The sequence below is a fragment of the Muntiacus reevesi genome, chromosome 14 (genome assembly GCF_963930625.1).
Source record: "Muntiacus reevesi chromosome 14, mMunRee1.1, whole genome shotgun sequence".
NCBI classification, from domain to species: domain Eukaryota; kingdom Metazoa; phylum Chordata; class Mammalia; order Artiodactyla; family Cervidae; genus Muntiacus; species Muntiacus reevesi.
In genome coordinates, this window is record NC_089262.1 from 35,083,017 (window position 1) to 35,099,804 (window position 16,788).

Genomic DNA, 16,788 nt, shown 5'->3' on the forward strand with positions numbered 1-16,788 from the left:
CTCCATGGCTGATTCATGTCAATGTATGACAAAACCCACTGCAATGTTGTGAAGTAATTAGCCTCCAATTAATAAAAATAATTGAAAAAAAAAAAAGGATGAGATGTGTTCTGGCATACAAATACTTTATTTTCCCAAATTCCTTAAGTTTAAAGAATAAAAATTGCTTTTAAACTAAAAAAAAAAAGAAAAAGAAAAAGCCAGATCAGCATTCAAGTTCTTAATTATGTGTGGACACAATAGGCCTCATCCACGCTTAATGTTTATGTTGCCCAGGTGGAGCTAGTGTAAAGACCCTGCCTGCCAATGTAGGAGACTTAAAAGACACAGGTTTGATCCCTGGGTTTGGAAGATTCCCTGGAGAAGGAAATGGCAGCCCACTCCAGTATTCTTGCCTGGGAAATCCCTCAGACAGAGGAGCCTGGCGGGCTGCAGTCTATGGGTCACAAAGACTCAGACATTTTAACTGAAGCAACTTAGCACCCTTGATGTCTAACCACACTGCCTGCTGCAAGCTGCCATTCACATGGGCTGTCTTCTCTGGCTGGAAAGCTTCTTTTGACTTTAGCTATTACTATTTGTCTCTCAGACTTCTATTTGAACATTACTTCTTTAAAGAAGTCTTTTCTACTTCTCAATTTAGTCATTACTCTTCTTTATGGCTACCACAGTGCCACGCATCTGTTCTGAGAAATTATGACCAATGTAATTTTGCATTGACTTTTTGGAATTTTTTATTGATGTCTGACTTCTTTACAAGACTATAAGCTTTTGAACTTCATAAATAATGGCATTTTGTTTTTCTCATTCTTATGTCCACCATAACTTGCACAGATCCCAACACAGTTAAATGGATTTAATGAACAAGTAGCTCAGTGTGGTATCATGACAGATGAAGACCAGAGAATGTAAAGAACTTGATGAAGGTACTTTTAAGGAATTCATATTTTTCTCTTTTCCTTCAAGTTAATTACCAGCTTTTTAATGTCTCAGTGGAGAAAACAGTGAGTTGGTCACAGATAAATTGACATTAAATAGAAGACAAAGTGACTTATGGTAATAAATTTAATATTTTATTCCTTCCAAAAGACCATATATCTAATCTTACTCATTAAAAGCTTCCATTTTTGTCCTTCTAAGAATCATAATCATGGGAGTAAAAAATTTCATAACAACATTTGCTGATTCTATAACTTGTAGAATCTCCCTAGACTGCTGATCATTGTAACAAAACATGGAAAAATACAACTTCACTAAGACCATATTTTGGTCTATTGGTGAAATGGTTTTCCCTTAACTGTCTCCTCTGCGGAAGAACTATGACTATTCTAGGGATGAAATTGAGAAAAGAACTTGACCATATACAGTTCAGCTTTTTCCTTTCTCTCTTTGGACTTTATCTGCTAAGAAGCAGGATACATTGTGCACCTCGTGCTTCCAAAAAGTAAACACATCAGGGTCAGTGCCTTGGTGAGCATTCCGGAAATGTTTTTGGCTTATCCTGTTTTTTTTCTCTCTACTTACCTCAGGAAGTTGCACAGTTATAAGGCTGGAATTCTGGGTAAACACATGCTACTCCTTAGGCTCAGACATCTCCTGCCTATCCACAAGTTTCCTATTTCATTCAGTTAAGTGTCAGTATCATCTAGATCTGAGCTGAATTATTTCTTCTTTAGAGTAACCTTCCTAACACCCTCCTAAGTAAATTCAAGAGCCCTCCTCCTCCCCCCAATAAGGCGGCCTCAAGCAAATGCACCTGGAGTTGACCTCTGCCTAAGGCCTCAGATAAAGAAAACCCGAAGATAGGTGCCCACCAAAACCAAGAATGCAAATATGTGAAACAAATGGCTGGCCAGGGGGCCTGAGTCCTTGACTGCAACTGCCTTCAGAGATCATAATGGGTTGACTGTACAAAGGTCTGCCCTGGAGAGGGTAGCTTTCTGTCATCTGGTCTCCCAGGTAAAGCCTTGGTAATTACCTATGATCAGGTCTGAAAATTTGGAAAACTCAGCAGTGGCCACAGGACTGGAAAAGGTCAGTTTTAATTCCAATCCCAAAGAAAGGTGATGCCAAAGAATTCTCAAACTACCTCACAGTTGCACTCATCTCACACGCTAGTAAAGTAATGCTCAAAATTCTCCAAGCCAGGCTTCAGCAATATATGAACCGTGAACTTCCAGATGTACAAGCTGGTTTTAGAAAAGGCAGAGGAACCAGAGATCAAATTGCCAACATCCGCTGGATCATCAAAAAAGTGAGAGAGTTCCAAAAAAACATCTATTTCTGCTTTATTGACTATGCCAAAGCCTTTGACTGTGAGGATCACAAGAAACTGTGGAAAATTCTGAAAGAGATGGGAATACCAGACCACCTGACTTGCCTCTTGAGAAAACTGTATACAGGTCAGGAAGCAACAGTTAGAACTGGACATGAACCAACAAACTGGTTCCAAATAGGAAAAGGAGTACATCAAGGGTGTATATTGTCACCCTGCTTATTTAACTTATATGCAGAGTACATCATGAGAAATGTTGGGCTGGAAGAAGCACAAGCTGGAATCAAGATTGCTGGGAGAAATTCAATAACCTCAGATATGCAGATGACACCACCCTTATGGCAGAAAGTGAAGAAGTGAAGAAGAACTAAAGAGTCTCTTGATGAAAGTGAAAGAAGAGAGTGAAAAAGTTGGTTTAAAGCTCAACATTCAGAAACTAAGATCATGGCATCCGGTCCCATCACTTCATGGCAAATAGATGAGGAAACAGTGGAAACAGTGACAGACTTTATTTTGGGGGGCTCCAAAATCACTGTGGATGGTGGTTTCAGCCATGAAATTAAAAGATGCTTGCTCCTTGGAAGGAAAGTTATGACCAACTAAAAAGCAGAGACATTACTTTGCCAACAAAGGTTCAAGGCTATGGTTTTTCCAGTAGGTATATATGGATGTGATAGTTGGACTATAAAGAAAGCTGAGCACCGAAGAATTGATGCTTTTGAACTGTGGTGTTGGAGAAGACTCTTGAAAGTCCCTTGGACTGCCAGGAGACCAAACCAGTCCATCCTAAAGGAGATCAGTTCTGGGTGTTCATTGGAGGGACTGATGTTGAAGCTGAAACTCCAGTACTTTGGCCACCTGATGCGGAAAGCTGACTCATTTGAAAAGATGCTGGGAAAGATTGAGGGCAGAGGGAGAGAAAGGGAACGACAGAGGATGAGTTGGCTGGATGGCATCACCAACACAATGGACATGGGTTTGGGTGGACTCCGGGAGTTGGTGATGGACAGGGAGGCCTGGCATGCTGCAGTCCATGGGGTCGCAAAGAGTCAGATATGACTGAGCGACTGAACTGGACTGAACTGAGGTCTGAAAATTACTCACTGGCTTTTGGACAGAAGTCAGATTTCTCAGTGTTTGCTTCCAAGAGGCTCACTGACACAGTTTTCAGCAGAAAGTCTAGTTCCTCACCATGTGGATCTTGCCATAGATTGGTTGAGTGTCCTCATGACATGGCAGTAGTTGTCAGGGGGAAATTGTCTTCCCCCAAAGTGAATGGTCTAAAAGAAAGAACAATGAGGGAGTGACAGGGCCTTTATGACTGAGTGTCAAAAGGCACAGTCATCACAGTTTCCTCTAGAAGCAAGGGATTGAAGGAGAGAGGAATTAGATTCCACTCTTTGAATGGAGAAATGTCAAAGAAACTATATGCTTATTTTTAAACAACCACAATTAAGGAGATCATCTTAAGAAGACAATAAGAGGAATTCTGCTCCTGGTCATGCATTAAAGTCACACAGCTCAGCTGCTACTTTGATCTGCATTTGTTCAACTCTGGTTCCAAACTTAGGATAGGGAAGATTTAATTAAATACCAACCTTAAACCCCATAAACCTAGTTTTAAATAGAGTTTTTAACACAGTTAACTGATTTCATTTAATCTGTAGATTTACACAATCTATCAATTCAATGGTAGAAACATGATCAAATTATTCATGCAAAATTGACTGATTATTAATGCTTAAGATCATGGCAGATTCAGAAGACTGCTATAACAGTCTGAAGTAGGATCATTTCCTCTTTTAATATGAAATATTTACCATAGTTAACATCAATTCTAAAAAAAATGATATAAAGGCTACAATCTAAAATATCAACCTCAGAAAACATAATGATCATCAACATCTTTTTAAATCACATTTCAGATGTCAATACCAAAATGTGAAACATTAGAATTTACTCTTTTTACTGGAATGCTTGCAAACAAATGAACTGAGTTTAATTTATTTGTTATTGAAGGAAAGATGGCAACAACCTTTGAGGATTTGAAGTCTTGTTTTATTTAATGTTAGAAAATTCTAGGAAACTGTCACTCCCTCTCTACTTACATCTACTGTTGCAGTGTATTTACTTGAACAAAAATTCAGTTTATAAACTCTGACGAGGAAATAAAAGCAACTTTACATTGGTGGTGGCATTACTTTTAACATGAGATTTTCTGAAAAACATTGTGCAACACATTATTACTTGAGATCCTCTTCCTGTATTATTAAGTAACTAATCCAAACAAAACACACCAAATCCCCTACAGATTTATGGGAAAATTATTGGCCAATGGACATCTCAACATTTTTCTTTCAAATGCTGATTTTTTTCTTTATTTCATGGTTCATTGTCCAAGAAATAATTTTAACTGTTTCTTTTAGTTGAAGAAATATTAGAAATTGAAACCAATTCCCAAGTAAGAAACCCCATAGGTGTGGGTCTTCATGGTTTCTCCATGAAGATCATCTCTGTGTGTTCCAACTTCAAGTTTCATAAAACAACAACAACAACAAAAACTGTGGTCCATCTTGTTCACTGTTGTCTTGCCAGGATCTTGCCCCATGCCTGGCTGACTAGAGCTGTGGAAGAAATTAGGTAAAGCTACATTTTAGAACAAAATTATTGACCTACCATGAAAAAGGGGGGAAAAAGGTATTTTTATTATAAACTCCCCCTTGTAGGCAGGAGGAATCTTTTCAAACTGAGCTTTGAGAAGAGGATAACTATGTCCTAACTGCTGTGTGACTTTTAATTTCTTAAACTTTCAGGACTATTCTGATACTTCTTTAATTAGTGACTGCAAAGTTTTCTGAAAATGGAAAATCCCATACACATATTGAATTTTTTAATTTTAAATAAGGAAAACTTTTTACATATTCAGATACTTGATGAGTACTGGAGGTGGGGTGGGGGTTAGGATCAGTACTGAACAAGACAGATCCAAACCCTAAGAGTTTGCATTCTAGCAATGGATAGAGATACTAAACAATTAACTACATAATCATTAGCTTAATTATCGATGCAATGGCTGAACAGAGGACAGTGTATATATTGTAAGAGGACCTGAGCTAGTATGGGGAGTCAGAGAAGACTTTCTTGACTAAATAATATTTAAGCTGGATTGTACAAGATAAGTAAGAATTCATGAATAGGCAAAGGTTTCTTGAGACTAGAAGATGGGAGATAGTGAAGGGAGAGGGAAAAAAAGGTCCAGGGCAGAAAGAAGAGCAATAGAGAAATGTCTGAGTAGAAATGGAATATAGTGTATTCAGAATGACAGAAGACCATGTGACTTGAATTCAGAAAGCCTATTGATGATTTACTATGACACTAGTAACTGGTAAAGCAATCTGAGTACATTTACGTCCTTAAAAGATTATTTTGGCTCCTGTTCTAGGGAAAGATGGTATAGAATAATTTCTTCTGTGCTCCTCTATAAATAAAACAAAACACTCAGGAAAAAGTCCATTAGACTATGATGAAAGTGAAAGTGAAGTTGCTCAGTCATGTCCGACTCTGCAACCCCATGGACTATATATAGCCTACCAGGCTTCTCTGTCCATGGGATTTTTCAGGCAAGAGTACTGGTATGGGTTGCCCTTTCCTTCTCCAGGGGATCTTTCCGACCCAGGGATCGAATCCAGGTCTCCCACATTGTAGGCAGATGCTTTACCCTCTGAGCCACCAGGGAAGCCCAGAGACTATGATGAAGGAACTCTAAAAGTAAGCAGAAAGAATGTCAACAACACTGGCTCGGGAGGAAGAACAGACCCTGAGGACACAAGGACTGACTATGTAGTGAAATTTCCTAGGTTTTCTTTTTATCTCCCATATGTTCCTTGACTGGACACAGGAGAGATCTAAAGCCCAGAACCACTGCAGGTATTAGCCAAACAAAAACAACCCAAAAGAAAAGCTTGTCCTTTCTGTCCAAGGACCGGGGAAAGGAAAACAGAACAGACACAGTGAAGAGTCATGGCCCTTGTTCCACCACTTGGACCTGGCATTGGTCTGATCCACTGGCACCAAGAGCAGGAAGCCCCAACCACCCCATCCTCAAGGCACACCCAGCAGTCCTGTCTTTGGCAGGAGCAGCACCCACAGTGGCCTCTGTCTCCCTGCCCTCCACTCAGGATCAAAGGAGGGCCAGGTCCCATGGCTTCTGCTCTCCTATCCCCTTCCAGAAGCTGGCCCAGTGACACCAGATGGCCCAGGGAAGTATCATCTATACCTGGAGATGAAATCAGCAGGGCTGAGTTGAGTGGCTTAAACAACAGACATTTGTTTCTCATGGTGCTGGAAGCTATAACTCCAAGATCAAGGGGCTAGCAGTGTTCTGTGAAGAACACATGAGCTGTTCCTAGGGATTCGATACAGGGGAGGGGATGGGTATGGTTTAAAGGGGTAACAAGAGGGAGTCTTATGAATGATGGTGCCACTTAGTATTTTGATTGTGGTGGTGGTTACACAAAGCTCACACATGTGTTAAAATTGTATAGAGCTACACACACACAAGTGTGTGCAAAACTGGTGACATTTGAATTAATTCTATGGATTATACCAATGTCAATGTCTTGTTTTTGATATTGTACTATAGTCGTGCAAGGTGCTATGGTTGAGGGAGGATAAGGGAAGGATACATAGGACTTCTTTGTACATTTCTCCGTAAACTCCTATGACTCTATCATCACTTCAAAACAAAAAGCTGGGGAGAAAAAACAACAACAACAACACAGTGCTTGGTTTTTATGAGAAAGTTGGACCAAAAAGGGCAAGAACAAGTAGGGGAAGATCTGGTAAACAACTAGCTCAGTTGGTAAAGAAACCACTAGCAATACAGGAGACCTGAGTTTGATTCCTGGGTTGGGAAGATCCTCTGAAGAAAGGAAAGGCTACCCACTCCAGTTTTCTGGCCAGGAGAATTCCAAGGATTGTACAGTCTTAAAACTCAACATTCAGAAAACTAAGATCATGGCATCTGGTCCCATCACTTCATGGCAAATAGATGGGGAAACAACAGAAACAGTGACAGACTTTATTTTCTTGGGCTCCAAAATCACTGCAGATGGCAACTGCAGCCATGAAATTAAAAGACATTTGCTCCTTGGAAGAAAAGCTATGGCCAACCTAGACAGCATATTAAAAAGCAGAGACATTGGTGACAAAAGTCTGTCTAGTCAAAGCTATGGTTTTTTCAGTAGTCACGTACGGATGTGAGAGTTGGACTATAAAGAAAGCCGAGTGCCAAAGAATTGATACTTTTGACCTGTGGTGTTGGAGAAGATGCTTGAGAGTCCCTTGGACTGCAAGGAGATCCAACCAGTCCATCCTAAAGGAAATCAGTCCTGAATATTCATTGGAAGGACTGATGCTGAAGCTGAAATTCCAATACTTTGGCCTCCTGATACGAAGAACTGACTCACTAGAAAAGACCCTGATGCTGGGAAAAACTGAGGGTGGGAAGAGAAGGAGATGACAGAGAATTAGATGATTGGATGGCATCATCAACTGGATGGACTTGAGTTTGAGCAAGCTCCGAGAGTTGGTGATGGACTGGGAAGCCTGGCATGCTGCAGTACATGGAGCCACAAAGAGTCAGGCATGACTGAGCGACTGAAATTGAACTGAACTGTACAGTCCATGGTGTTGCAAAGAGTCAGACACCACTGAGTGACTTTAACTTTCAGTATAATATCAGTAAGATGTAACAATGATTTAGATATGAAGTTTATAGAGAAAGAAAAACAGAGGTTTCTGATTTGTAAAGCTTATGGAAGGCACTCAGATAAGAAATAATGAAGTAAAACCCCACTGAGAGTGGGTGAATATGACAAGCACTATTTGGGATAAGTTCATTTTGAAATACCTAGAAAGTATAGTGATATAAATGTTATTGGTTGAATATATGAGTCAGGGCTCAGAAATTAGGGTTAAAATATATAAGCTTGAGTTGTCAGTGGAGAGGTGACTACGGGTATGGCTATCCTGTATGTGTGTCTCCTCAGTCACTTCAGACATGTCTGACTCTCTGCAACCCCTTGGGCTGTAGCCTGCCGGGCTCCCTTTGTCCACAGGATTCTCCCAGCAAAAATACTGGAGTGGGTTACCACACTCTTCTCCAGAGGAGATCCCCAACCTGAGGATTGAACCCACATTTCTTGCATAGCAGGCAGGTTTTTTACTCTCTGAACCACCTGGAAGACCATGGCTTCCAGCCCTAGGAAGCCCATGGTTATCCGAGGTAAAGGAAAGCATGGAGTGACAGGTGAAGATGGAGGACAGAACTTGAAGAAACTACATTGTTTTGAGTTCAGGAAATAAAGAAAAGGATGAAATTGTCAAAGAACCAAGGAAAAGAGGTCAGTAGATATCAGAATATATGAAGTTAAGTCAGATTGAACTCAGCAAATGTATTATCTTTAATGGTTGCAAAATTGTTCAAATCAGGTAGAATTTGAGAAGGATTAAGAAGGTCTTCCCTGGTGGCTCAGATTATAAAGAATCTGCCTGCAAGTCAGGAGACATGGGTTCAATCCCTGGGCCTGGAAGTTCCCCTGGAGAAAGGAATGCTACCCACTCCTGTATTCTTGCCCAAAGAATTCCCTGGATAGAGGAACCTGATGGGCTACAGTCCACGGGATCACAGAGAGTTAGATATGACTGAGCAACTAACAATTTTACTTTCACTTTGGGGTTTCCCAGGTGGCACTAGTGGTAAAGAACCCTCCTGTCAATGCAAGAGACATAAGAGACACAGATTCAGACCCTGGGTTGGGAAGATCCCCTGGAGGAGGGCATGGCAACCCACTCCAATATTCTTGCCTGGAGAATCCCATGGACAGAGGAGCCTGGAGGGCTACAGTCCATGGGGTCACAAAGAGTTGGACACAACCGAAGTGACTTAGCACACACGTTAGGAGAAGATGGAAAATATATCCTCAGTTGGAAAGGAAGTGCCCATTCTCTTCTATTTTACTATGAGGCATTTAGAGAAGAGGCTTTTCATGACTCAAAGTGGTTGTCCTGTGTTTTATTATGCCCAGAAGAATGCTGCAACTAGACAAGGGAATGTCTGCGCTGCATCCCGAGGTTAGTTTGAACATTTTAAGTAGCACTGCGCTGACTCTTTATTGTTTTCCAAGTGCTTCAATAGATTCCTGCTTAAGAAAAACAAAAGAAAACAGAACCTTATTTGGCCATAACTCTTTTTTTTTTTTTTTTTTGAGAGTCCCAAGTATTCTTTGGACATTATAAAAAAGATAAATACATAAAAACTCATATATAGAAATATGCTCATAAATATACACTAGCTCTGCAAAGAACTTAAAATATACCAGAGCATAACTAATATTAAAAATATTAGTCAGCCTTCTCATTAAACTCTGTTATACAGGCACCCCCATCACTATCATCATCATCATAGCTAACAAGTCTTGAGCATTTACTCTTATCCCCATTTCCCAGGGGGACTCCCAGGTTGCTCAGTGGATAAAGAATCTTCCTGCCAATGCAGGATATGCAGGAGACACGGGTTTGGTTTCTGGGTTGGGAAGATAGCAACCCAATCCAGTGTTGTTGCCTGGGAAATCCCATGGCCAGAGGAGCCTGGCAGGCTACAGTCCACATGGTCGCAGAGCTGGACATGAGCGAGCAAACACACACATCATTTTTCAGGTACTACTGTAAGTTATTTATAAAACATTTGATTCACTCATCAAATGCCTTTTAGGTAGTGTAAATCTTTTCATTTCTATTTTACAGATGATAAAATGAAGACTTAGTGATTTGAACTTGCTTGAGCTCCCAGAACTGGTTAACTGGCACAATAAGGATCAGAATCCACATGTCTGAGTTCTTAACCATTATACAATACTGCCTTTCCAAACATAAGTAAAGAGTGTTCACATTATTACAGTTTTGAAGAAAAGATAATCACATGAAATAAGTGTACAGAGATAGGGCACATCTCTAGGCTGCCGATATTCACCTCTTTTTCAGAGAACATAACATTACAATATGAAATTCAAGGACTGCAGGAATGAAATGTGGAAATAAAGCTCATGCAGGTGTGGCTAAAAACAGAGATGTGTGGTAGAGTTTATGGTCTGGAACTAGAGTTCTCATTTTCCACCTGGAGAAAGGGAGAGCCAAGGGCCAGGATGGCAGCCAAGTCAGAATCAGGCTCAACAGAGAGAGACCCTTTACAGATCTGCATGGACCACACAAAGAGAACAGAGAACTTGCATAAACTGGTTTCTCTATCTCTCTCTCTTCCTTTTTAAGATAGCATTGCCCTTCATACCGCTGGAAAGTGGTCATCTCCATCTCAAGTGTAATAAATCAAGTCCATAGCTAAATGGCACCTTTAGAGTAAGCAAACCTGAATTTGTTTACATAGAGAAGTTCTACCTATTTAGAATCACATAAGCAGAGTCTTTCCCCATCCTCACTGTGACCACCCAGCAAAAAAATCCATTTTGAGCTCTTGAGAAGGGTTTTCTTAAATTTTGCTATTTATTGCAGATAACATATTTGAATTTTTTTAAAAAAATACTATAAATCATATCTCATTTCCCTCATTACATATCATTACAGCAAATCATATTTTGACCTAAACAATCAATGACTAATGTTTTATGTGCTGTGCTGTGCTAAGCCGCTTATGTTGTGTACAACGCTTTGCAACCCTGTGAACGTAGCCCACAAGTCTTCTCCGTCTATGGAACTCTCCAGGCAAGAACACTGGAGTGGGTTGCCATGCCCTCCTCCAGGGGATCTCCCCAAAGCAGGGATCGAACCTGCCTCTCTTATGTCTTCTGCATTGGCAGGTGGATTTTTTCTACCACTCGCACCACCTTGCAAACAGAAAAACAGAAGCTGATTTAATTATTCATAACAGAGGGTATTTAAGACTGGAGATTGGTTGCCCAGGTAATTGTCTGAGGCCACCAAACATTCCTAGGCTATAGGTTCAATTCGAGAAGATGATGTTTCGTGACTCCTAGAGCCAGAGTCACCCTGTGGAATCTGTAACCCAGCGAACTTGAGCAAAAGATGCTGGAGTCACTGAGCTAGATAGCAAAATACTGCACAGGAGAAATAGAGGGAAAGGAGTACCCTGATTTTTTCCTTTGTTCACCTTCAAATATCTGCAGGTGCCTCCTCTTGGCCAGTCGCAGTGAGAAGCTTGCTGTCATGGGAACCAAGGACTTGCAGCTTAGAGGGGTCAGCTTTCTTGTGATACAGAGGAGAGCCAGAGAAGGAAGCAACTGAGGGCAAACAGACCCCAGGATAGGCCAAGTCATGGGAGCAAGCACTATACTCAGCCAACCATATTGTTTCATGTCATGATGAAAGTGAAAATGAAGTAGCTCAGTTGTGTCTGACTCTTTGTGACCCTATGGACTTTAGCCCTGTAGGCCGCCAGGCTCCCCCACTCATGAGATTTTCCAGGCAAGAATACTGGAGTGGGTTGCCATTTTCTTCTCCAGGGGATCTTTCCGACCCAGGGATCAAACTCAGGTCTTCCACATTGCAGGCAGACTCTACCCTCTGAGCCACGAGGGAATCCCCTCCATGTCATGATATATAGATCAAAAATTAAGTCATAGAATTCAGAAGTATTGGGTTGGCCAAAAAGTTCCTTTGGGTTTCTCTGTGATGTATGGAGAAGCTGAACGAACTTTTTGGCAAAATCCTGTACATGCTTGAGAAGATTTAAAAAAAAAGCCAGATCAGTAGTTCATCCAACAAGAGTTTTGAGTAACTTCAGGGATTCTAAGATTAGAACTTGGGAATACAACAAATAAGTCAGAATAATTAGTAAACAGCAAATAATACCGAAGAAACTAGACAGAGAACTTTTCTATTTTGCAGGTAGCAAAGCCTTCATGGGGTGTTTATTTTGATACACTCTTATTTAAATCATACATTACCCTGGAGGTGATTTCAGACTCAACATTCCATTTATTGATCATTAGGTGCATTCTCAAAGATGCACTGTGTCTAAATTGCATCGGTGGCTTGCATTTACTAAGGCAGTGAGTAGGAGAGGAAGAAAGAGCACTGACAACTGACAGCGTGGTCCTTCTGTGCCTTCTCTACGTTATTCAGAAGATAAAGCTAACAGCACTGCATTTCTCTTATTCTACACTTCCCTGCACAACTGTATGACTTCTCTTTTTGGTCTGTCTTCAATGTTTGTTATAATAACTCTAGCCCTAGAAAAATTTTTTTGATGCTCAGTGCATATTTTTTTGATGAACAAATCATTTTGCTAAAATCAAATCTTTGTGCTATATAATTTTTTACTTATCAATATATTTTCGATGCAAGAGATGCAGGTTCAATTCCTGGGTCAGGAAGATCCTCTGGAGAAGGAAATGGCAACCCACTCCAGTATTCCCACCTGGAGAATCCCATGGACAGGGATACATGGCATGATACAGTCCATGGGATTCCATGGCAGGCTATACTCCACCGGGATCACAAGAGCTGGACATGACTTAGCAACTAAATCACCACCACCATATTTTGGATATCCTGCCATGACACTTTTAAACAGATAAAGATATAGACATGCATAAATAACTATGCAAAAGTACATATGTGTAAATACATGCCATAACGATTTTTAATGACTGCCTAGTTTTCCATTGTATAGATGTGTTGTCATTTCATGAAATCACTGTTAACTTTTTGTTGTAATTTTTTGAAATTCCTGTAACAATGTAATAAATATCTCTAATCTTGTATGTTTCCTCACTTAAGTTATTGCTAAGAATAAATTCCCAGAGTTGTAACTGCTAAGTCAAAGGGGTTTTATTAGTCAGTTTGGTCTATATTTCTTTTTTCTATAGTAACGAACAACCCAAAAGATGTCAGCAGCTTATAACAGTTTTATCTCTTGTTCTTGCAAACAGAGGAGAGCCTATATCTTGGATTTCTGGGGGGAAAGAGATTGGTAACTACAACCTGACTTGGAAAACTTCTGTTCAGAAATCTCCCATATTCATTTTACTCACAATTCACTATCCAGAGCCTGTGCCAGCATGAATTCAAAAGGACAGAAAGCAAAATTCCCCTCCAGACAAGAGCTCTACAATAAAATTCTTTCAGGGTAGAGAAGCAAGTATTTTGAACAATAATATATCAGAGTTGCCCATAACAATATCCACTGCTATGATAGCTACTATTATTGTAAAAAAGGGCATGGATAAATGTTGCCCTAGACTGAAAACAATGATTCTGAAAGAGAAGAATATAAAATGTTCTAATCAATTCTTAGCAGGTAATTTAAAGCCATATTATGGAGAAGTAATATGGATGAAAGATCTTGTAGCTACAAATAACACAGGATAATCATGTCCATTTCCACATGGAAAAACAAATACTCACCAAAATATGACCACCACATATTTTCAACCCCCATCATGGATGACCACAAACCATAGTCATTGGCTTCTTGTCCAGATTTGTTCAGAAGAGCTTTGATTGTGTGCAGTGAAATTGAACCATATGAGAGGCTTTGTAGCAAATAAGCCAAACAACCTACTAATATGCTTGGATTTATAGCTTCAAGTCAGGCTTCCCAGGTGGCTCAGTGGTCTGCAACGTGGGAGACACAGGTTTGATCTCAGGTTCAAGAAGATCAACTGGAAAAGGAAATGGCAACCCACTCCAGCATTCTTGCCTGGGAAGTTTCATGGACTGAGGAGCCTGGCAGGCTACAGTCCATGGGGTCACAAGAATCAGACACAACTTAGCAACTACACAACATAACTTCAAGTCATGTTTTTTTCTCTTGAAAAGATATGGAGATAGTGTCAGAGTAAACTACGTAAGACTGTTAAAATAACTGACAGTTGATAGCCACACCTAAATGAAAGTAGAAACATCTGACCAGCAGAAGATAATTAAATCTCTTAAGGTTTAGAGCTAACCACTCTGGGGAAAGAAATTTTCCTATTTACATTTCAAAGGCAAACACAGAGATGTACAGAGAAAGCAAGAGTGAAAACAGAGATGTGGGGGTTTTAGACATATGCTAACAAGTTGGTTGTTAATTCATTATTGCCCCAGTTGTAGTTGACAATAGGAGGAAGCATAAGTTCTGATCAATAGGAGACTATGAATTTTCACATTAAAATAACCAAAAGGAAGGTTCTTTTCAAGTCTGTGAAGCTTTATGCTGAGAAAGAAGTGCTTACCCAAGAATAGGTATGTGGATGACAGACTCAGGGACATCCTTTTGATTGATTGGCTGATTTTTGCTTATAAAGCATATCGGAACCTTCTACTCTGAGGACAGAACACACAGCTCCCAAATCATTCTCTAGGCAGACACTTCCAAGTATACTGCTTCCTACAGATCGGAGGTTACAGAAGCCTAATTTTTCAATCCTTATCCCCTGTGGGTTCCAACTACAAAAGGACACACCCAAGGATCTAAGTGAGGATTGTCTAAGTATCAATTGTCTAAAGCTGTGGCAGGAACTATCCTCTCTTACAATGCTAATATGGAAAGCAGAGTAGGAGTTCTATTTCCCACCCCAAACACAACTAACACCCCAACTGCGTCAAAGAAGCCTGAGACAGTCATGGGCCTTCTAAACAGAAGGATTTAGATAGAGAAGGAATCTAAATATGCCAGTGTGGTTTCTGTTTGATAATTGGGAATAGAAGAAAAGGGCAGATGCTGCTAGAGAACAAGCTGGTGTGTGTGTGTGTGTGACAGGGAGAGAAAGAGAGTGAGGGGAGAGAGGGGTAAGGAGTGAGAGAAAGAGAAGATAGAAAGGAAACTGCAGATAATAAGAAAGGGAGGAAAAGTTTTCCATTTCTGATTGAATGATGAGGGTGAAGAGGAAAATTAGAACTTTACCCAGTATGGTTCTTCATGAGGTTGGAGAGAAAGTTTCCTTGTGGACATAGAGGAACGGTATTTTCCAAGGTAAAATTTTCAATATCCAGAACCACTTTATTCTTGAAAGAGGGAAGATGTTGTTCTAGAAAAATATTCAGTGAGAACTTAGTGGAAGAGTTACTTATACCACAGTAATATGTATTAATGGTACCAGATCATACTTTCATTTCTGTATCTAGAGCCAAAGAGAGCTGTTTTCACAAATGCAGAAAATTAGAATTCCAGCCAGCCCTCCCTTCCAGACCACATTAAGCAGGGTGTTGAAAGCTCTTTGAGAGAAGCAGAGACTGGAAAATCTGAAAATATAATTTGAAGAAGGGAGTACTAACTGAGCTATTTACTTCTTCCAATTATGATTAAAGTTTGTGAGGTAAAAGCAACACCCTGTATTCCTTGATGATTAACCACACTGCACAGATGTTAGTTCTTCGACATTTTTATTAAGATCCACAAACTATTGTTACCCTGAACATAACAATATTGGACAGAAAGAGCTGAGAAAACAAAAAATCACCATCATAGCACCATCCAAATGGATGTTTCCAATATGAAAGCTGTCACTAGAGGCTGGAATGTGTTAGGCATGGTGGATTACCACTGAACGTGTCCCTCCTAAATGCATCCTTGGCCCAGGCTTGAGCAAAACCATAGTGATAGCTAAAAGTCTCTGGCTTTCCTGATGGCTCAGTGGTAGAGAATTCACCCAAAATGCAGTAGATAGAGGAGACATGGGTTCAAGCCTTGGTTCGGGAAGATACCTTGGAGGAGGAAATGGCAACCCACTCCACTATTCTTGCCTGAAAAGTTCCACGGACAGAGGAGTCTGGTGGGCTATAGGCCAAAGGGCTGCAAAGAGTCCAACATGACTGAGCAACACCATTGAACCTTTTTTTTTTTTTTTTTTTTGGTTACTTACACTCTACTCTTGGTGTCATTATTGGTCCATTTGGAGTTATACTGGGAAACTTCTTTGTACCAAATCCACCACCTTTTCTTTCATCATCTGTTACTTGCTAAAACTGGTAAACAATCAGTGCAATTTGACATGAATTTATCAAAGGTTACTGAATACCTATTACAATGAGTCAGTCTTTTGGTAACTAGAAAGAGCTATAAAGAATATTCTTGCAGAAGAAGAGACCTCTCATGATATCAGTTCCTTAAAGAAAATCTAATGATTATTTAGGCAGATTGGTCAAGATTGTGAAAATGAGAATTGAAGAGACAGCTTCTTAGATGCCAAGTAATACCACTCTTATATGTTCTCACAAAAGTTGCAGAACAAGTTATTAATATATGGAAATCCATGTGTTATTACCAAATATGCAGGAATTTCCCTATCATTGGTAAATCTGTTGGGTACTTTGTTGTTGTTTAGTCACTAAGTCATATCTGACTCTCTTACTTTACAAAAGAATAATTTCTCACCATCGCCAATAATCAATTTTCACACATAAGCTAAAGGGTGATTCAGAGAGGTGTTTCTAATAGGATGTCATGCCTCCAAACTCTTGTTTGTTTTAGGGCAAACCCATGTAATCCAAGT